The following is a 23,784-nucleotide window of genomic DNA, read 5'->3' as shown; positions in this document are numbered from 1 at the left end:
CCTTGTAAAAAACCCATTTTCACACCTAACCCGCTTCATTTGCAAAATATACATAAAAACCCACTTTTCCCTTTTATCCTAAGTTCTGGGCGCTATGCGCGTTTTTACAAAATACATGGAAAAATCATGCAAATCCGCCAAAGTTCTAAGGTCCCCGCCGGGCGCTTTTACCAAAGAAAATATTATTTTATTCCCCGCCCATATCCGTATTGACCTGGCAGCTTAACGATCCGTCGACCGTCGGATCTGGCCCTTTTCATCCGACGGCCCTCATCAATATCGGAACGGGCCCGACGTCCGTAAGATAGCTTCCGATATTTGTCAGAGGGTGACGTCAGGCCTCTGCCACGCATCACCCCCACATCGTATCGGAGCCCCCTCTGACAATTCAGCTTCCGTATAGAGGGCGGTGCGATATCAAACCGCTTACCGCTTCCGGTTTCCGTTAACCCGCTATGCTAGCATCACTGCTACGTCATCGCCGCGTCAGCGCCCCCGTTCGCCATTTGCTCCACCTGTCTGCCACCTCATCATCCCCGTGGACCACTCTTAAGCCACCACGTCACCTGATGATGTCATGCTGATGTCATCCGACCTTGACCCCACCTGATGACGTCATGCTGACGTCATCCAAAAAAAGCGCCAATGTTCCAAAAATCCATATTTTGGCCAAAAAACCGTGTTTTTTGCACTTTTTGCAAAAACGATTGTTGTTTCTTCTGCATGCATTTTACGTCCAAGCTCTCACCAACCTGCTCAATTCGACCTGGAGACCGTTGGCGTGCCAAACCCACCTGCATTTGTCACCATTGCCGCAGTGTACCAGGTATTTATCCGAATTATCCTCCCTGCGCCTAAGTTTGTCCATAATTCTCCAAGGATAACTTAAAACACTGAAAAAACACATAAATTACCGGCAAATCCTCTCTGCCTAGTCTCCATTTACAATTGTAAGGTTGAAATTCAACTGCTAAGCCTTGTTTACCCGAGTTTTCACAAAACCTGCATGCTGTTCGCGCAATCGTGAACGGGGAACCCAAGCTGCACTAATTTACTGTGAAAAAAGAGTTGTGAAGGCCAAGCATTAGCCCTATCAGTTCTTGTGCAATATTTCAATTGCTACCATTGCCATTTACCCTCTGTTCCTTGCAATTCACCTCTCTATTGCAAAAATACCCCTTTGGTATTGATTCTGTTCATTAACACCAATGCAGATACAAACAGAGCCCTTAAGCAACCATGGATGCACCAGTAGCTCCTGTAGCCCTGAATATTGCCCCATTAAACGCCCCTCAGAGGGAATTGGAATGGCAACCATTAGCAGACCTGGATTATCAGATATCAGAAGAGATGCTAATGCATAGCAAGTACCACATTCACTTGCTGAATGAATTGAAGATTAAACATGAGTGTGGAACAGATGTATTGGGCATTTGGGATTCTTTCCTCCCTATCTTCAAGCTCCCTTAGGTCACACAGTTCCCTGACCTAATCCACCTATGTGCTAACTGCTATGATGCCACTCAGAGGGCTGTGATTGAGCCTTCAGGTTCAGTAGTTTTCTATGTCACCCCTGAAGCCATAAGAGAGATGCTGCATTTCAAAACCGAGAAGAAATTAGTTCCTCTATCACTGATGGATCTGATTAAGCAAGGAGCTAAATTGACAGAGGCTCAGCTCACCAAACTAAATCAATTATACATTGGGTCTGACACCGTGAAGTACCCTCCCATTTCTCATGTTTACCTCAACCAATTGGGCAGGGACCTTGTAGATATGATCAGTCCCATTCTGGGCTATAATTCTATTGAGTTTGTTGATGAAACTGTGCTGGTGATGATGCTCATGTTTGCCCCTGGCAAGTCTCCAATCTGCTATGACTATGCCACCTACATATCTGACAAAATACATGAGCAACTAATGAACTTGTCAAGAGAAAGGGTGTTCAGATACACCTCCTACATCTACCACCTAATTTTGTATTATCAACATGAGAAATTCCACTTTGCTATGAAGAGAGTGGATGCACAAGTAAATCCAAGGTCAGTGGTTTATTGGTCCTCTATCTTCCACCACAGATCTTGTTCTCCATATACTTACTGCGAGTTTATAGACCTCTTCATCCACCCAGCCATGTCTTTGCTTATGAACTCACCTCCTCCAAGACTAACTGATGAGATGCAGAGAGTCCTTCAGTTATCTAAGGTATATAGCATTGGGGATTGGTACTATTACCAAAACCACACAGTCATCAGGATATATGGGTGTGAGTTGCCCCCGTACAGGTTGCCCAAATATGTGCCCATGAGATTGTTTGCCCTTGAATACTTCAGGCAATTTGGGAATGCTGATGTGCTACATTTTTCAGGCAAGGGCAAGAAAGCACAACTCAAGGTAAGAAACCAATTAGGCCACTTCATTTACAACAAAAGGGAGGAAGGTTGGCAAGAAGCAGACAGAATGCTAGAGTCCCTTGGCCTACAGACCAGTTTCCTTTGGAAACCTTATGACCCCAATCACTTCATAACTTTAAGAAGGGTCAAATATAGGCTATCCGGTTATGACCATGTAAGGTTGCCTCACACAGAAAAGTATGCAAATCAAATTAAGTGGAGGAGAGGAACCTTAGAGGAGGCTGCTCCACAAGAAGAATTAAATCAAAGAGCAGTTAAAAATCTCCAAAAGATGGCTGACTTGGAGCTTTGTTCATAGGTATTTGCTCTTCCAAGCACTCTAGTGGGAGCAGCTGCCTCATCCTCCACAGCGCATCAACAAGCAGCCAAAGCCACTAATCAAACCTCTAGCAAAGGAAAGGAGAAAGAGATGGAGCCAGAGCAGCCACCTCATGAAGAGGTGCAGCATGAACAGGAACAGCAGCAGGAAATGCAGCAGCAGCAACAAGAGGGGCAGCAAGAAAAAGAGAAATCAGGGCATCAAGAGCAAACAGAACAGGCCCCAATTTCCACTGAGCAGCAGCCACAACAAATTGTGCCTCCTAGGCAAGAGACAACAGTGGAGGCCTCAGTCCTTCAAACCCCACAGAAAGAAGACATAAGTAGAAAGAGGGACAGAGAGACTCCCCTCACAACATCAACAGCTCAAGGGGAGAAAAGACACAGGATGAATCCCCTCTCGGAGGAGGAAATGCCTATAGGGAAATCTTTGGGCATGGGCCTACCAAGTATGGAAGCCTCAGCAAGTTCCTTCCAGCAGGAACAAGAGAGGACAGTGGGAGGAGAAGTCAGCTCCTCAAGCCAGCAGAGAGAAGGTGAAATGGGCATCAAACAACAGTTCATTGACATAAAGAGGAGGAATGAGCCAATAAAAATACAGCTATATAATCATTTGTTGAAAATGGATCCCACTAACCAACAAAGACTAATGTCTGCATATGATGTCAATGAAGGCAAAATGATCATGAGCCACTTCATGCCAACTGCATTGCAACCACAGTCCCCTGCAGACTACTTAAGAACCAATCTTGAGGTCCTTGCCAAGGACAGCCACCCGATGGATCAAATTGAACTGCATAAGCAAACGGGTGAGATGGTGTATGCCTCCTTGGCAGACAAGACTTTGGTGAACTATAGGCTAGAAAATAGCCTAAACAACACCACTGCCCAACTTGAGTTGGAGAGAGCATCCTCTCAAGCAAAGGACAACAGGATCAGAGCTTTAGAAGATATAATCATAGAAATTGGGCATGATCCCAAGGACATCAAGGGCATACAAGCATTATTGAAATTGAGGGATGCAGACATGGCAGCATTGAGGAAAATGATCAAAGTCCCAGCAACTATTCACCCTCAAACTGAAGAAGTTGCCCAGCTGAGACATGACCAAGATGCATCAGCTTTGCTGGTCTCATTATACAAACAGCTGATCCTAACACAAGAGAAATTAGGAGAATCAGAGGCTGCACAGGCTGCACTACAGGCAGCATTACAACAAAAAGAAGGAGGACAAACATCTCAGCCTCCTCCAGAGATAATCAACCTGGAGGAACCTCCTAAGACTACTGCACCATCTACATCAACGCCAGCACCAACAACAGAGCAGGCTCCAAGCCTGGATATGCAAAAGCTAAGGAGTGAAATCCAAGCCCTGGAAGCCCAAATGACAGAACTAAATGAGGCCAGGGAGAATTTAGCCAAGTTGAATGAAAAATATGATAAATCCAAGCAGACTGTGGCTGAGAAAGGAAGAGAGATAAAGGCTCTCAAAGAGAGGATAAAGGAGCTGGAGAAGGAGCTCACACTTGACAAAGTGACAGCTGAGCTCAAGACAGTCCTATGGGCCAACATTGGCCAATCCATAACTGATCAATGGCAATACATTGAGACAATTCATGAGCAAATAGAGCTCATAGGGAAAGCACATAGAGAAATCCAGAGAGCAAAGGCATCTCTAGGCAATATGCCTGAGGTTGCCAACAGAATGATCAATGTGCTTAATAACAGAACAAGTGCTCAGCTGGCGACAATGGGAATTACAAGCAGAACCGAGACCATCCAGCTGATAAAGAGGGTCCTGACATTAAAGAGCCTGGTGTAGACATTGGAAAGAAGAAGCCAGGATATGCAGACAGAGGTTAATAAATTTATGGACAGATTTGCAGCATTACAAAGCAGAGGTCTTCCTGGCTTACTGAACAGCGCAGGAAGGCTACTTTCTCATGAGCAGTATGCCAAAAGGGTCAATACATTCGCTACTAATCAGATCACTGAAAGACCCAGTACCTCTGAAGAACCAGGGCCAGCAACAGGACAAAGTCTCTACAACAGGGTAGAGAACTTATTTTTCATCATGAATGAGATCAAACATTTGTTTGATGTGCCTCCAAATTTCTATAAATACACAGAGGTAGATGAGACTTTAGAGGCAATTCTGAGACATCAATTGCCCACACAGGAATGGTGGACTAAGACTATACAGATCATATTATAGACAAGAGGCCATTCACTAAGTTTTCATCAAAAAATATATAAGTCATCATGCACAGGAAAATTTTGGTAAAATCAGCATGTATGGAGAATAATGGGCTGAGCCAACTCAGCAAAGCTATCCGGCCACTAAAGCAGCACTGACAGTCACAGGTGACAGGGCCGAAAAGCTACAGGAGGACAGAGCTACAAAGACACGTCATTCATCATTTATAGCAGAGCGTTCAACCGACTCAATGACCTCCAAAGGTCAAAAAGTCTTCTGACAGAATTGAGGAGCATTCATGTTGTATTCAAAGCTGTAATAACTTCTTATCTGTTGTTCTGTACAAGTTGGTGAAGATATTTATTTCTCAGATGACTCAACGCCTCAGATATTTTTGTATCGCCGTTTGTATATATTCCCCTTCGCATAAACTTGCAGGGGTTGTTGTTGATTTCTCTTCCAGATTTCTTATGCTGTAAACTTTCAGAGATTTAATACAAAGCTGATGGAATTTCCAAAGCTCTGCGTTATTTGATGCATTGTGGTGTTTAGCTGAATGTTACAGGATTCCTGCGTATTTCATGGCTCAATAAGTTTTCTTTAAACTCTTCGTTATGTGTTTTGTCATTTTCTCATAGCTCATTCATGTTCTGTGTTTCACAGTTAATGGCAAGGAAAAAGAATAGTTCTAGGATTTAATCACAGATTACCCTGAACTCAATCTATGCTATTATAAATGTTTTCTTCAGTTACAGTAATAAAGGTGTAATTCTTAATTGCTGCACCTCTACACTATATCTTTCACAGTGATTATTGTTTCAGGAAATTCAAGTCTGCTTCCTGTGCAGTATATCTCTTTCTCACACCCCAACTTAGTGGAAAATTCTTAATTGCTTTCCACTGGTTAAACACACTTCACCATCACAATTTCCAATTTGTCTCATGAAGTTTTTAAATGGCCCTGTAATCTCAGCAACTCAACTCAATATTTTAAATAACCCGTAGCCACAGACTCCATAGCCCAATGGATTAGAACTATCTGAAGGTTTCACATTAGGTACAGAAAGATATCCCTCAACCAAAACATAAAAACAAACCCTGAACTCATAACTAGCCTAAAATATTCACAAGGACACAGACAAACCTTAAAGAGAGAGCCCTCTCTGATTACAGTTTGGCTAGAAGCTGTAATCCAAAGATTGGTTAGTGGTTACCCCGGCCGTATTCCCTTGGGAGTCAAAGGGAACAACCTGGGTGTTAACAGATCCAACTTGGTGAATTAAATTGATCCATGCAATTCATCCAGTAATTCATCAATGACAGGAATGGGGAACTTATCTTTAATAGTGAGCTTGTTGAGCTCCCTATAATCTGGACACATGCGGCATGATCCATCCTTCTTGTGCACCAATACTACTGGAGCATAGAAAGAACTTTGACTTGCTTGAATTATACCAGCCTCTAGCATTTTTGCAACCATACGTTCAATTTCACTTTTTGGACATAGGGATATTTGTACGGCCTGATGTTTGGAGGAACACTTCCTGGAATCAGATGAATAGCATGATCATGATCATGCATAGGTGGGAGACCTTTGGGAGTCTCAAATACCTTGGAATGATTGTCCAGGACTTTTTGGAGATCTGGAGAAATATATGATTCCGATGTGGAAACATCTAGCGAACATAATTGTGCAATTACACCTCTTTGATCCTTTTTTAGAAGCTTTGTCATACCATTAGAGCTGATTATCTTTCCTGGTTTCCCTACAATACCCCTTAATTCAACTTCCTTTCCTTCCGTAGAAAATTTTATGAAAAGTTCTTGAAAATTAAAAGCTATTGTACCCAAGGATTGTGGCCATTGGACTCCTAGTACAACATCAACACCTCCCATTGGAATGGAAAGCATTGGGCTAGTCAATACATATTCTACAATGGATAGCTTGATATTATGGCACCTTCCAAAGCAATTTATTGTTCCTCCATTTGCAATCATCACTTGACACTCTGGTGCTGGATATAGGAAGCAATTCAATTCTTTTGCTACCCTACAATGAATAAAATTGTGGGTGCTTCCTGAATCAATCAACACTATTACCTTTTTCTTCTTGATTTGTCCTTCTATCTTGATGTTTTGAGGAGTGGTAATTCCCACCAATTCATTACAAGATATGGTCTGATTTATTTTTTCTTCATCTAGGCTTTGTTCCTGGAGTATATCTGCTTATTTTGACCTTTCTTGCTCCTTTTCTTCTTCATCTTCACAATCTATGTAGAATAATTTCTTCTCAGCACAGTTATGACCTTTAGTGTATTTTCTATCACAACTGTAACAAAGCCCTTTTTCTCTTTTTTCTTCCAATTGTTGTGGTTTCAACCTTATAGGTTGTGGAAGACTAGGGGCAACAACACTTCTGTCTTTATAGTTGTGAGTGGTATGCTTCCTAGTTTCCATAATTTTGCTTTCCATTTTTCTTGCTAACCTGAATGCCTTCTCTAATGAATCAGGTTCCCAAAGGTGAACATCATGTTGGATATTATCCTTTAAAGACCCTATGAACACATCAAACCTATGCTCCTCTAGAATATCTTTTACCCTTATGTTCAATTTTTGGAACTCCTCAATGTGCTCCATTACCGAACCCTTTTGTTTGAGACTTATCAATTGGCTAAAAAAAGTGTTTCTTTTTGTATCTTCATAATGTGCTATCAATTCTTCCGTAAAAATTTCCCAAGTGATAAATTGTTTACGAGAGAAAATCCATTGATACCATACAAACTGATTTGGTTCCAAATATACAGTTGCCATACGTACCTTTTGTGTGATTTGCACATTATTGACATCGAAGAACTGCTCCATCTGTAATATCCATGTGGCGGGATCCTTGCCATCAAACTTCCTCATATCGATTTTTAGAATATGGTGGGTCTTCGATCCAACATTAGAGTCTATGGAATCATGATTAACATTACTTTTGTTCACATCATGAGTTTCCTTTACAACCCTTTCACCATTAGTAAGTATTTCTTGTAGAAAATTTGTCAAATCTGTCTTCAAATCTGCCATGTATGTCTTCAAATATGCCATGTCATTCTTCAAATTTGTCTTTGAATCATCCATATTAGCTTCCATTCCCTTTATCTTAGATTCCACGCCATTTATCTTAGATTCCACGCCATTTATCTTAGCTTTTGTTAGCTTTTGTGAGCGTGACATTTGTTGCACTTGTTCTTGTAATTTTGATATATCATGTAGCATTTCTTCCTCTTCTTCATGAGTCATACTAGAGCTTTCAGGTTCCTTAATAGGTGTTTACATTTTCTTTCCTCGGGGCATCAGTTACCGATAATAATGCTTTACTATGCCCTTTGAATTCTGTTAAACCAAGCTTACACAAAAATTAAAAAAAAAATACACACCTTTTTTCACTTTATAGAAGCCTGATATTGAATCTAATGTATCTCTATAATTTTGGATCATCCAATTTTGAAATTGTGACCTGTAGTAGAGCCTTTTGTGTCCTCTTTCCAATGCCTCAAGTCTGACCCAAATTGGATTCTCCAAGGAGGAGTTATGTGAAATCTCCCACAGTGACTTGCTTTTAGACTAGTTTAGTAGAGCGAACTTGTACGAGGTGCCACGAGTCACTGTTTCAACCTTTGGATCTGAAACATGCAAGCAAGAAACTACAATCCGTCCTATTTTTGTACCTTCTTACAATATTTCAATCCAATCTCCAGAGAGAAAGTTATGACGATTTTCCCCAGGTCACCTATTTTGAATGTAATTCAGGAGTCTGCAAAAAGACCAACTTCCTCAGATCATATCTCCGCAAATATAGCGCGAAAATCTTTGAAATTCGGACTCAAGGTTCAGCGTGATTTCTTCACAAATGGGTGTTTTTTGCGACTTCTGAAACGTCACAAAAAAAAAGTTATAGCGAAAATTCCACGATGACCTGTTTGGAGCAGCGAAACCCTAGAATCCAAAGCTCTGATACCAAATGTTATGAAACCAGCTCAAGAAAAGATATAAAAGATAGATCAATGCCTTAGAATTCAGCCTCTTCGATGGGGAAACCTCCTTTACATTACATAAATGAACAATTCTTGGAGGACACAAATGACAAAACCTCCTTTCTATATATAGGAGTCTAAGGAGTCACAATATAATCTAGCCGACCTAACAATAATAATATAAAGCCACAAAAATAACAATAGAGGGATTCTATGGGGCACATAAATAACAACATGGGGGTAATAAGGGCACAACAACATAAATAAGGGGTATAACTACAATAGTAATGGGGTAATCACTAGTATTATAGGGACCCAACAACATATTTGTAGACTGAAACATTTTATCATGCCAAAGTTCGAATTAGACATGGTTGGAGACCTAAAACAATCAATCAAGGGTTACAATATAATATCTTCATATAATTATCACTGAGATAGGACATCCCTACTCATATAAAAAGTATCTCAAAGACTCAGTATGGAAATTTACAAAGATCGACATCATCAATAGACACAGTATGGACACAACTATCAAATATGGATCAATATTTATAATCATGAACATTTAAAATGTCCACATAGCATGCATGGATGAAACTAGATTGAGAGCCTTGGTCTTCATCTCTATCAATCCATAGTACTAATCTAGCCACGTGAATTAATTTTTTGATGTAAGACATGGTAGAAACCACCTGATTACGCTCAATAATGTGAAATGTTAACAGGTGTGAAAGAAACCACCAATAATGGAAATGGATCGAAGGTACTCTAGTACAATATATGAAGTGTGATTAAAGGAGGTTTTTATATCAAGTTCCTGGATAATGAGTTGAAGTCGATAGGAAGTGAACCATCACAGGAGGGAGTACAACATGAAACTCATGTAAAATTTTGAAGAATAAATTTGGGGTGATCCAAGACTGACTTAGGGATGGCTAGTACGATTGAGGGCTATGAATTGCCGGGTAACTTTAACTGAGGTTGGACTTCTCTACAAACATATTGGAAACATGAAATTTTGACTTGGAAACATTTCACACAAAAATGAGACACAAAACTAGACTAAATACTTTCAATGAGGTATGATCAACTGAGAGACAAATTGATTTCCCACCCGAGACACAAAGGTGATGGAGTGGCATGTTCAAAATCAACACACTAGCTTCTTACAATACAAAAAGAACATTTCTTTCAAATTTCTCCCCAACAATACTAGAAAGTTCCTCTTTATTTTTTATGCAATCTTGAGGAGGATAACATGTTATTGTCCCCTATAATCTCATTCTTCAGATGAGTCCTTCAGAGTATTTTTAATGAACCCTAGGAAGGAGTGGTTCAGTCTCATCACGATTGACATGTCCTACATTGTTCGCTTTTATTAGTCTAGTGAGGGGGTAAATCAATGTCATTTTCATATTTAAAGAGTTTTAAGAATAAATTTTGATGGTGTAAGCCTCCTCCCAATGGTATCCAATCCTCTCTCTAGGTGACAAGGTTTATAGCCCTATTACTACAACAAAAGTTTACATTTAGAAGTACTCCCTAGTGCTACGGTCTATATTGAATTTATAGGCCAAGAGGAGGAGCTTTGAGATCCTCTTCTCAACTCATGAGATCCTCAAAAGGAGGGATTAGGGTTCCTCAAAGGGAGGAAGTTTGTTAAACCAACAAAGGGATGACGCCCAAGTAAGTAGAAGATCGAGGATTTGAGTTGGGAAATATTCCTCCAACACGACGTCTAGAAATCACCTTTTATTTTTAATTACGTTAAGATATTTTAAAAAATTATAGTTGAAGGAAGAGCATAAATTGGCACAACCCATAATGGAAAGAACTACAATTGCATAGATTCTGGATAGGAAACTATGCAAGTGCTTAAAAGTAGGTTTCTAAGGAATGTAATCCAGGATTCTTGTTGTCTTTGGTATTTTTTTGCTTCTAAAACTGCAGGGGAATGCTTTGAACACTTCATCAGATATCGATGAATTTAGATTGAAGTTCATTTTCCTAATTGTGACAATATGACATGTAACAGATTGCCCCCCTCAAGTGAAAAGTTAGAAAATTGTTTGTGGATTGAAACACTTTATCATGAGAAAGTTCAGATTACACATGGTTGGAGACCTAAAACAATCAATCAAGGGTTACAATACAATATATTCATATAATCATCATTGAGGTAGGACTTACCTACTCAAACAAAAAATATCTCAAAGCATCAGTATGGAAATGTACAAAGAATGACATCATCAATAGACACAGTATGGATGAAACTATCAAATATGGATCCATATTTATAATCATGAATATTTAAAAATTCCACATAACATGCATGGATGAACCTAGATCCAGAGTCTTGGTCTCCATCTCTATCGATCCATAGTACAAATCTAACAATGTGAATGAATGTTTTGAAGTAAAACATGGTAGAAACCACCTGATTACCAACCAATAATTGGAATTGTTAACAGGTGCAAGAGAAACCACAAATAATGGAAATGGCTCTCAAGGTAATCTAGTACAATGTAGCAATTGTGATTAAATGTTTTGAAGTCAAATACTCATAGAATAATTCGATTGAAGGTCAATGATGAGAAGCTATCGTCAAAAGTTAGAAACCTACCATTAACGAATGTAGGTTCCAAGGTACTAAAGGAGGCTTTATATCAAGTTCCTAGATAATTGATAAGATATTGATCAAGGACCTTATAATAATCACATGTCCCGACATAGCTATGGTTGCAAACAATCTACATGTGGTTGTAGTTAACATGACCACCAGTTCTACATGTATTAGTGTTGAAGGGTTAATAATGGTTTTAAGTGCTAAAACCTTTTCCTTAAGCACCTTTCTTAAAATACGAATTAAGCATGTGGGTGGTCTTGGAAAGAAGATCTCAACCATTGATGTGTTCTACTCAATCTAACGGTTGTCACACAATCTCCCGCAAATTCATGCACAAAGGTCAATACTTCGAGAGCATGTGAGAAAAGTTGTTTTGGCATGCTACGTGTTGAACGTTGAGTGTAATCACATGTTTTTGGTAAAATAAAGCTTACAACCTTTTGCCCATGCAAGAAAACACTCTTCCCTTATCAATACCGCGATTGAAGGATTAACCATGACCACCAGATATACGCGTGATAAGGTTGTATCCCTCATGTACATGCCCAAAGGTTATTGTAATAGTTACCTCTGACAATCAGCCTAGAAGAGTGGATAAACTTAAGCAGATATGCTAAGTTTAGCTGAAGATTAGAGCAGTTAGCCAATATTGGTGGAGTATCCCTAGAGGATATTTCATAAAAGCACTCCAAGAGTAGTTTTCGAGAAAAAACAGAGGAAACAGAGAAAACATAGGAGAGATAGAGAAGCTCAGAGAAGTAGAGAGAGTGAAACAAGAGGCTCCCTAGGCTAATTAGATCCTTCTGAAGCCAATGGGATAGTCCATAGAAGTTGGAGAACTCGTATTCAATTATAATTTCATCTAGGAAGATTGATGTTGGAGCTCAGAAGCCACCAGAGGTTGGAGGCAGTTGTAGGAGCTACCAGTACTCGTTCTCAGTAGACCAACAATTATTTCTAACTGTAATGAGAATTTTGAATCCATTGCAGGGATTTGCAGAAGAATTTGGAGACTTCTAAATGCCAATATTATACAAGGAAGTTTCAAGCAACAAATTATCAAATGATCAATTTGCTATTGGTGTCTGATATGTGTTGGAGACAGTAGAAGAAGTGATGTAGGAGCATCTGGACATAGCCAACAATGTGATGGTTTGTTCACGTGTTGCGGCTAAATGAGTGAATTTCACTGACCTGAGTGGTCAAAATTCAGTTTAGTCGAGAGGGTTAGATCTCTCGAAAATGATCTGTACTTCATTATTGTAATAGTTAGGAACTTGTCTTATTTTAGATTAAGGGATAATTTGTTAGCAAAGGTGTGTAATGGAGCTTGAAAATAGAGATTTCATTATTAGAATGATTAAAATAAGAGATCGAGGTGTTAGCACATTTAGAATAGTATTCTACTCATAAAGAGAAGAAAATTTAATGAAGAAGGACTAGCTTACATGATTGAGAGTTGAGTGATAGAGAGAGTTTTGAGATTGAAATAGAGGTTTGTTAAATTTTTGTAATTGAGCGAGAGGGCCAAGACTCTGTAATTATCATTATATTGAAGAAATTGATTCAGTGTGTGATTGCGTGTCAATTCTGGTGAGGACCCTCATTTACTTTTCTGAATCTGCATTCTGAAACTCATTGAGGTATTTTCTCTTTTTTTCCTATTTTAATTATAATATCAGTGTTTTCGTGTTAGTCATGGTCACTAGTATTAAGGAAGTGGGTAGAAGAGCATACAAAGGCTTGATCATGGTCGAAGGCCCATACTCCATCCTAACCATCGATCTAAGTTTCAACTTCTTACGTCATAGTCAACGGCGGGGTTAGGCCTATTTTTAACCTGTGTGTTAGTTGAAGAACCTCTAGCAATATGATTTGATGGATTCTGTTATCCAATGGATATCATGGTTTAAAGTGATCAGAGTTTAAGTCTAAACCCAAACCTGAATTTTTATAGATCAAGGTTTGTAAACTATATCGGTTCCATAATGTAGGTAAGCGTCGTGCTAGTTCCCTGTGTGATATCGCTGGCAACCATTGGATGGCTGCTAATTGCTGACCATTGGATTATATCGCATCTCATCATTCAAGAGTGAATGAACCTTGGTCGGAAGAAATTGCAGTTTGTAATGCCACTGCCGACTGTTAGATCTTGAGAGAGGAGATCAATGACACAGAGTGAAGCACACTAAAGGGAAAGTCAATGTGGGAAGTCAACACTGGACCAATTTTTTTTCAATTGTTGTTCAGTTGTTGTTCAATTGTTGTTCAGTTGTTATTCAACTGCTGTTTAGCTGTTGTTCAATTTTTTTTTTTCAGTTGTTGTTCAATTTTTGTTCAGTTGTTATTCAGTTACTGTTCAATTGACCTCCTGTGTCATTTTTGTTATCATAGCACAGAGATTGAGGTTGACTGTAGTAAACATGCCACCAAGGAGAGGAGATGGCATAGATCGAGGAAGATCTAAAGCAAATGTAGTTCTACTGGAGGAGATCTAGAGTCTGCATTCAAGGATGGACACAATGGAGACTCTGCAAATGAGAACACCTGATGAAGGAGACACCAGTGCTACAAAAGAATCTTCTGAGGAAGAAGAAGAGGAAAATTAAACTACCAAAGTTATCATGATGTTGGCTAAAGTAGGTGGAAAACCAAAGGTGGAAATTCCTGCGTATGAAGGGAGTCTCAATGTAGAAGAGCTAATGGATAGGATCAGTTCACTGGAAAAATATTTTGACTATGAAAAGGTTGATGACAAAAAGAAGCTGAAATTTGCAGTTACCAAACTGAAGGGTCATGCAGCTGTTTGGTGGGATGAACTACAAACATCCAAAATAAGAAAGGGAAAGTCCAAGGTCAAGCAATGGGACAAAATGGTGAGTAAAATGAAAGCTAAATGTATGCCAAAAGATTATCAGTTAAATATTTTCGAACAGTTACAAGATTTAAGGCAAAAAGGAATGTATGTTAAAGAATACATAGAAGAGCTTTATAGATTGAGTATTAGAGCAGGACATGCAGAGGATGATATGCATAAGGTAGCTAGATATATCAATGGCTTAAGATATGACATATAGGATGATATCAACTTGCTGAGTGTGAAGACCATTGAAGATGCATATCAACCAGGTTTGAAGACAGAAGAGAAGATGTTGAGAAAACAAAATCAGACGAATAAAGGGAAAAGTTGAGTAAGAGGTAGAGGAACTACCAGACAAAGGATTCAGTAACATCAACATGAAGCAGGAAGTTAAAGTAGAAGACCATCACAGAGGGGAGATTTTAATAGAGGAAGATTTGCACCCAGAGGAAGAGGTTGAGGAAGAGATATTTGGTGTTACACATGTGGAGAATGGGGACATGTATCATGGGACTATCCTCATAATAGAAAAGTAAGTCAGAGGAATGAAAATGTGGCTGAGGCAAAGCAAGGAACACCTTGGATTATAGAAAAGGAAGAATCCCATGAAGTAGGAGAATCCTTGTTGTTGAAAAGCGCATTTATTAAGGCAGAGAAAGAGACTGAAGAACTAGCTCAGAGGAAGAGTTTATTCAGAACTACATGCAAATCCAAAGGTAAATGTTGTAAAGTGATAATTGACAATGGAAGCACTGATAACCTTGTTTCTACAGAGATGGTGGACATGCTAGGATTAGTTAAGGAAGTACACCCTACTCCTTACAAACTGTCATGGTTGCAGAAAGGACATCAGATTGTTGTGACAGAACAATGCAAGGTAGAGATACAGATTGGTATGTATAAGGATGTGATATTGTTTGTTGTAATGCCAATGGATGTATGCCATGTATTGCTGGGAAGGCCATGGCAGTTTGATCGGAAAGCTATTCATGATTGGAGGAAAAATACTTATATTCTGGAGAAGGATGGAAATAAACATACACTACTACCATTGAAGGATGATGCTGACAAAGGAGAACGTGGAAACAATGTTATGCTAATGAGTGGAAAGGAGATGTTGCAAGAGGTAGAAAAAGGTGAAGAAATGCATTTTTCTGTCGTAGGGAGACCTAAGGTAACTTTAACTTCCACAAACTTAGATGATTTACTTGAAGAAATCAAAACTTTGTTAAATGATTTTGATGATATTATCATGGATGAGTTGACAAATGCATTGCCACCAATCACGAGTATTAGTCGTCATATTGATCTAATACCAGGAACAAGTTTGCCAAACAACGCAACGTACAGATTAACTCCTCAAGAGAATGCAGAAGTTGGAAGACAAGTTCAAGAACTAATGGATAAGGGACTAATCAGAGAGATTATTAGTCCATGTGTTGTGCCAACAATACTCATTCCAAACAAAGGAGGTGAATGGCGTATGTGTATAGACTCTAGAGCCATAAATAAGATCACTATCAGGTATAGAATTAATTTGCCACACATGCATGATTTGATGGATTATTTGAGTGGGCCAAAGTATTTTACTAAAATATATCTGAAGAGTGGATATCATCAAATAAGAATTAGAGAAGGAGACGAACGGAAGACTAAATTTAAAACAAGCAGCGGGTTGTATGAGTGGTTAGTGATCCATTTTGGACTCACTAATGCACCTAGCACGTTCATGAGATTGATGAATGAAGTCTTGAAGGAATATGTAGGAAAGTTTGCTATTGTTTGTCTTGGTGATATTATAGTTTTTAGTAGAAGTAAGGAAGAACATTTGGAGCATATTAAATTGGTTTTAAGAACTTTGCAGGAAGAGAAACTACTGATAAATTTGAAGAAATGTAGTTTCATGAAAGAAGAATTAATTTACTTGGGATTTGTAGTTTCTAAAGAAGGGTTGAAAATGGATCCAGAGGAAGACCAGGTAATTTGGAACTGGCATATTCCAAGGAATATATTTGACATAAGAAGTTTTCATGGTCTTGCAAGTTTTTATAAGAAATTTATCAGAGGGTTTAGTCAAATTTGTGCACCAATTCTTGAAACAATCAAGGAGACAAATCAACCATTCAAGTGGACATAAGTAGCAGATAGGAATTTTAAGTCGTTGAAAAGGAAAATCACAGAGAAACCAATTTTAGCTTTACTTAATTTTGGAAAAGCATTCCAAGTTGAAACTAATGCTAGTGGAGTTGCAATTGGAGCAGTTTTGAGTCAAGAACAGAGACCAATAGCATACTTCAGTGAGAAAGTAAATGAAGCTAAGAAGAAATATTCTTCTTATGATAAAGAATTTTATGCTATTGTATAAGGCTTTAAAAAATGGAGACATTATTTGCTACCAAAGGAGTTTATATTGTATTCTAACAATCATGCATTATAGTTCATAAACAACCAACCAAAATTGAACCAGAAACATGCCAAGTGGGTAGAGTTTTCCAGAGCTTTACTTTTGTGATAAAGCACACAAGTCGTAAGTTGAACAAAGTCGTTGATGCTATAAGTAGGGTAAATTCGATTGTGCAAGAATTAAAATTTGGTGTTGTAGGATTTGAAGAAATGGTTGAAATGTATAAAGATGATGCAGATTTCAAAGATATTTACACAGTAGTACAAAATACGATAGTTCATTATTGAAGTTAGTGGTTATATTATCTTATCCAAGGACTTTTATTGTTTAAAGGAAACAAGTTGTGCATTCCCAAATGTTCTATGAGGGAAAACATAATAAAGGAGAAACATAGTGGAGGATTATCTGGTCACTTTGGATAAGACAAAACCTTTGCTCAGGTGAATACTTTTTATTATTAGCCAAAGATGCAGACTGATGTTAAGGGATTTTTTGAGAAGTGCAGGATATGTCAACATGCTAAGCGGAGAAGCCAGAATATAGGATTATACCAGCCATTGCCAATACCAGACCAACCATGGGATGCCGCTAGCATGGATTTTGTTTTGGGGTTATTTGAAACTCAAAGGGGCAATGATTTCGTTTATCTTGTGGTAGATAGATTTTCCAAGATGGCACATTTCATTACATGTAAAAGGACTAGTGATGCAACACATATTGCTAATCTATTTTTTTTCGAAATTGTAAGATTACATGGATTGACTATAAGTATTGTGTCTGATAGAGATACAAAGCTTGTAGGGAATTTCTAGAGAAATATTTGGAAGAAACTAGGAGCTAACCTTAGTTTTAGTTTAGCATACCATCCTCAAACAGATGGATAAAACGAAATAGTAAACAGAAGCTTGGGAAACATATTGAGAAGTTTAGTGTATCAAAATCATAAGCTGTGGGATTTAGCACTAGCTCAGGCTGAGTTTTCTTATAATGACACTCCAAACCAAAGTACTAGAATGACTCCATTTCAGATTGTTTTTGGTATGAATCCAAGAGGTGTATATGAGCTTAGAAATTTGGGTAAATAGGAGACAAGAAGTGAAAAAGTTGAAGAGTTTGTAGAGTAGATGCAAAAACTACAAGAAGATGTCAAAGGCAGATTGTAGGAGGAAAGCAGTAACAAATACAAACAGAGAGTAGATATGAAAAGAAGAGAGAAATAATTACAAGTGGGAGATTTGGTGATGGTGTATTTGGGAAAAGAAAGATTTCCTTCTAAGAATTACAACAAACTAAAAATGAAAGAGATAGGACCATGTAGAATTGTAAGAAAGTTTTCAACCAATGCTTATCAAATTGAATTGATAGAATGGATTGGAATATCACCTATCTTCAATATTGCAGATTTGTATCCATACAAAGAGACATAGATAGAGCTACAGGGAAAAACTATAGAAGATGAAGTTCAAACTTTGAACTGGGAAGAAGAAATGCCAAAGACAGTTAAGAGAGAGGTGGAAGCTGTTTTGGAGAAAAGAGTATCCAAAAAAAATAGAGTACAGGTTCATTTTCAATATATAGTTAAATGGAAAGGATAACCGGTGGAGGATGCTAGTCGCTTGACAACAACATAGTTGTAGAAGTATGGAGTAAACCCTAGAAGTCTGAGGGATGATTCTTTTCTTCCCTGGGAGTGTGATGTAGGAGCATATGGACTTAGCCAGAAATGTGATGGTTTGTTCACATATTGTGGCTAAATGAGTGAATTTCACTAGCCTAAGTGGTCAAAAGTCAGTTTAGTCGAGAGGGTTGGATCTCTCGAAAATGATTTGTACTTCATTATTGTAATAGTTAGGAAATTGTCTTATTTTAGATTAAGGGATAAGTTGTTAGCATAGGTGTGTAATGGATCTTGAAAATAGAGATTTGATTGTTATAATGATTAAAATAAGAGATCGAGTTGTTAGCATAATTAGAATAGGATTCTGCTCATAAAGAGAAGAAAATGTAATGAAGAAGGATTAGCTAAGATGATTGAGAGTTGAGTGATAGAGAGGGATTTGAGATTGAACAGAGGTCTGTTAAATTTATGTAATTGAGAAAGAGCGCCAAGACTCTGTAATTATCTTTATATTGAAGAAATTGATTTATTGTGTGATTGCATGTCAATTCTAGTGAAGAATCTCATTTACTTCCGTGAATTTGCGTTCTGAAACTCATCCGGGTATTTTCTCTATTTTTCATATTTTAACTATAATCTCAGTGTTTATGTGTTAATCCTGATCATTAGTACTAAAGACGGGGCTAGAAGGGCATAGAAAGGCTTGATCGTGGTTGAAGGCCCATACTCCATCCTAACCATCGATCTAAGTTTCAACTTCTTACGTCATAGTCAACAGCGGGGTTAGGCCTGTTTTTAACATGTGTGTTAGTTGAAGAACTTCTACCCGTAGGATTTGATGGATTCTATTATCCAATGGATATCAGGGTTTAAAGTGATCAGAGTTTAAGTCTAAACCCAGACTCGAATTTTTATGGATCAATGTTTGTAAACCATATCGACTCGGTGAGGCAGGTAAGCGTCATGCTAGTTCTTTGTACGATATCGGTGTCAATCGTTGGATGACTGTTGATTGCTGATTGTTGGATTATATCACATCGCATCATTCAAGAGTGAATGAACCTTGGCTGGGAGAAATTGCAATTTGCGATGTCACTGTCGACCATTAGATCTAGAGAGAGGAGATCAATGACACAGAGTGAAGAGCCTATCTTCTAAAGGGAAAGTCAACGCGAGATGTCAATGCGGGACAAGTTTCTCTTCAATTTTTGTTCAGTTGTTGTTCAATTGTTGTTCAGTTTTTGTTCAATTGTTGTTCAGTTGTTGTTCAATTGCTATTAAATTGTTGTTCAATGTATATTCATTTGTTGTTCAATTGGCCTCCTGTGTCAAGAAGTTTCAGAGACAATTGAATAATCTGAAGGATTTAGTCCCATCAAGAAGCTCAGGGTAGCTCAGAGCATTGATTGAAGGAATCAAGTCTAAGGCAGCTTAGATATGTTTACAGAGTGATGATAGCCATGATAGGGATATAGATGGTATTCTATGCCCATTGGTTCAATTCAGTAACCTTTGGAGTTAAGTGTTGAACTTGTAAAAGAAATATTTCCATAATCCCAAACATCCAAGTGAGGATGACAAAAGCTCAAGGAGATGTAGCCCACGATATTCGGGTGAACTCCTAGATTAAATTTGTCGTTATGTGTTGATGTTTATTTGCTACTTTATATGACTGTTATATATGTGGTTAATATCAGCGAAAACACATAAGAACTTAAATAGTTAAAAACAAACAGCATACACCTATCCCAAGTATTTAATTCCGCAAATGTTATACATAAGCTAGATCAGTTATTAAGCTTCAGAGTGGGAGGTTCTTGTAGGCATAAGAAGTTGTTAAAACCCCATTTCAGATCAAGTGGTATCAGATCAGGATGTTTGATTGATAGAGCAATAGGTTTCTTGTTTTACTTGAAAGGTGTTTAAACAGTACAAAGGATTTGACTATTTGATTGTTTGTAAACTGACTAATTGTTTGAGTTTGCAAAGGTGAAGAGAAAGCTACTGATAGAAAAGTCGAGGAGAGGACAAAAATGAAGAAGGGTTGAAGGCATTATTCTTACCCAAAGGACCTCAAGGCAACCCTTGAAGCACAAAAGGGTTTGTTTGCAAAAGGCTTCTTGAATAAGCTTTGTCAATTTTGTTGAAGTTGTTTTGTTCATTTTGATAATGACAACTTCTACAAGTGAGTCTTCAAAATCCTCCTCCTTCACAAGATTCTTCGATGAAGAAATGAAGCAAGAATTTTTCATCATGATGTATATGGTGAAGGAAATGTATAAAGATGAAAGGAAGAGCACCAAACTTTGAGAGCAGTTGAATTCCATGATGGAAGAGAAGCAGTTGCATTCTGACAAATTGCAGCAAATGGAGAGCTAACTTAATATTGCAAATATGAACCTAGAAAGGATGCATGAGATGGAGACACAAATCCTTACTGCCAAATAGGCCTTAATCAAGCATAAGTTTGAGGAAGAGGTAAACAATTCTATTTTGTCTTCAATATCCTCTAAGAATGTTTATGTTGGTTCTTTTGAAAAACATACAAGAGGTATAGGGTCCAAGTTGATGTCAAAAATGGGCTATGAAGGAAAAGGATTGGGAAAACATGAACAAGACATTGTTGAGCCAATAATGGTTGAGGAAAGGCTGAAGCATTTGGATCTTGGCTATGGACAACATTATGGAGAAAGTTCCAAATCAACCATGAAGGCAATTGAAACAATTCCTAGAAGGAGTTTCATTTTAGGTTCTCTACCTCAAGTTTGTAAAGAGTGTATTCATGGGGAACAAAATAGTTTGAAAAATACTTCGCAAGAAGAAGGTGTTCATAATAATGCACTTGAACAAGAGAGTTGTGAAGGCTCTTAAAGCATTGAAGAGATTGATAGTGTTCCGAAGGGAGCCACTTCTTCATTCGATTCACCTCCTCATGAAGGAAAGAAAGGTAAAAGAGAAAGGTATAAATCTGATTTCAATCGTATTTCCTTTGATTATGTAAAGCATGGTAAATTTCCACATAATAATTGGAAAGAAATTGCATGTTCCTTTTGTGGTTTGGTTAACCATAGTGTTTCTAGATGTTGGAAGAAAATGGCCACATACTGGAAACTTTTGAAGAAAAGTAGGCAAGAAGCCAAAGGTCCATTGGACAAGGAAAATCATGCTATAAAGAGGATGAACATGTGTTGCACTTATTGCCATACGCAAGGACATATTGCTGAAAAGAGTTGGACTTTGAATCCAACAATTCTTCCATGAAATTTGAAGAAGGAAGTTTCCATAATTGATGTGTTTAAGGATGATTCACATGTTGATGTCAATGTCCAGTTAAAGGAAGCACCTTTGATGTGGATTGCTAATAAATGGTTAGAGTTCTTATCCAATTAAGGTTGCATGTCTTTTGATTTGATAATTTATTTGCCAATGGAATGCAAGTTGCACGGTTTTACCAAAAAGGTGAATGGAAAAGTTGAGTATGAGACTCGCTTTAATGCAGAAAAATTATATTCATTTCAGCTTTGTAAGTACATGTACATATGATTGAGGATCTTGTACTTATGATTGTGCTTAAGAGAAAGTTTAGGAATGGAATACATACATGAGAATGATATGTATGAATATAGGGATGGTGATGACTTCCTTGTATTTGAACATGTATGTGTAATTGACTTGATAGCCGATTGCTTTGTTTAAACATGCATGCAATGTCATATCGACTTGAAAAAGTTGATTTGGTCTTCAAGATTGAAAAGGGAGATAATGATGAAGTGTTTCACAAGAGGTGGAATTCTTTCTTTACATGGTTGACCAGAAGAGTCAGTTGTTTAAAAATGCATGTTTTTGTCGGCTTGTTATTTAAGTCGATCATTTTTATACAAGATGTAAAGACATGATGGTGATTCACATGATGTGAAATTTGTTTCTTTTGATGGATCAAGTTTTTATGTGATGTCAGTCAAATATAGTTTCATTGGTACATATGCAAATTTCAGTTGAGTTTGTATTTGTTTATGATGTAATCTCACGTTTGTTTGAGCCACCTTGGATCATTGATCAAGGAAACGATGTTTAGCTACCTTCTGTAAATTTTGAATGAGTTTAAAGAAGGCAATTCTTCACAAGAGGACAAGTGCATCTAGGAAGGGAAGTGCTGACTACCTTCAAGTTTTGGTTCAAAGGCACCAACCGTGCAAGGCAAGTGTATGGAGGCTAAAAGAAGAGGGTGATGTACTCTCATCTATTGTACAAATCAGTATATCAGTATTTTGCGGTCCAAAAGATTTCCAATGGGGAGGAGTGATCAAATATTCATCAAGGACCTTAGTAATAGTCACACGTCCTGAGCTAGCTGCGATTGCAAACAATGTACATGAAGTTGCAGTTAACATGACTGTTAGTTATACATGTATTAGCATTTAAGGGTTAATATTTGTTTTAAGTGCTAAAACCTTTTCCTTAAGCGCCTTTCTTAAAATACAAATTAAGCATGTGGGTGGTCTTGGAAAGATGATCTCAACCGTTGATGTGTTCCACTCAATCTAACGATTGTAGCACAATCTTGCGCAAATTCATGCACGACAGTTAATACTTTGAGATCACACGAGAAAAGCTCTTTTGGCATGATACGTGTTGACCATTGGGTGTAATCGAGTGATTTTTGTAAAATATAGCTTATAGCCTTTTGCCCGCACGAGAAACTGCTCTTCACTTATCAATACCACAATTGAAGAATTAACCACGACTGCCAGATATAAGCGCGATACGGTCTTATCCGTCATGTATTCACCCAACGGTTGTGGTAACAGTTACCTGCAATGGTCAGCCTAGCGTAGCGATAAACTTAGGCAGATATGTTAAGTTTAGTTGAAGATAAGAGTAGTTCACGAATATTGGTGGAGTATCCCTAGAGGATATTGCATAAAATCACTCCAAGAGTAGTTTTCGAGAAAAAAGAAAGAAAACAGAGAAAACACAAGAGAGACAGAGAAGCTCATAGAAGTAGAGAGAGTGAAACAAGAGACTCGCTAGGCTAATTGGAGCCTTTTTAATCCAATGGGATAGTCCAAAGAAGCTGGGGAGGTCATCTTCATGGAGAATTTCATCCGAGAAGATTGATGTTGGAGCTGAGGAGCCACCAGAGGTTGGAGGCAGTTGTAGGAGCTATTAGTGCACATTCTCAACAAACCAACAACCATTTTTTACTATAATGAGCATTCTGAATCCATTGCAGGGAGTTGTAGAAGCATTTGGAGACTTCTAAAGGCCGATATGCTACAGGGAAGTTTCAGGCAGCAAACGATCAAATGATCAATCTGTTTTTGT

This window comes from Pinus tabuliformis, chromosome 2_2, assembly GCF_031772625.1.
Source record: "Pinus tabuliformis cultivar Carrire ecotype Pingquan chromosome 2_2, CPIR1, whole genome shotgun sequence".
NCBI classification, from domain to species: Eukaryota; Viridiplantae; Streptophyta; class Pinopsida; order Pinales; family Pinaceae; genus Pinus; species Pinus tabuliformis.
The sequence above is the reverse complement of the archived record's forward strand: the minus strand, read 5'-3'. Positions refer to the sequence as shown.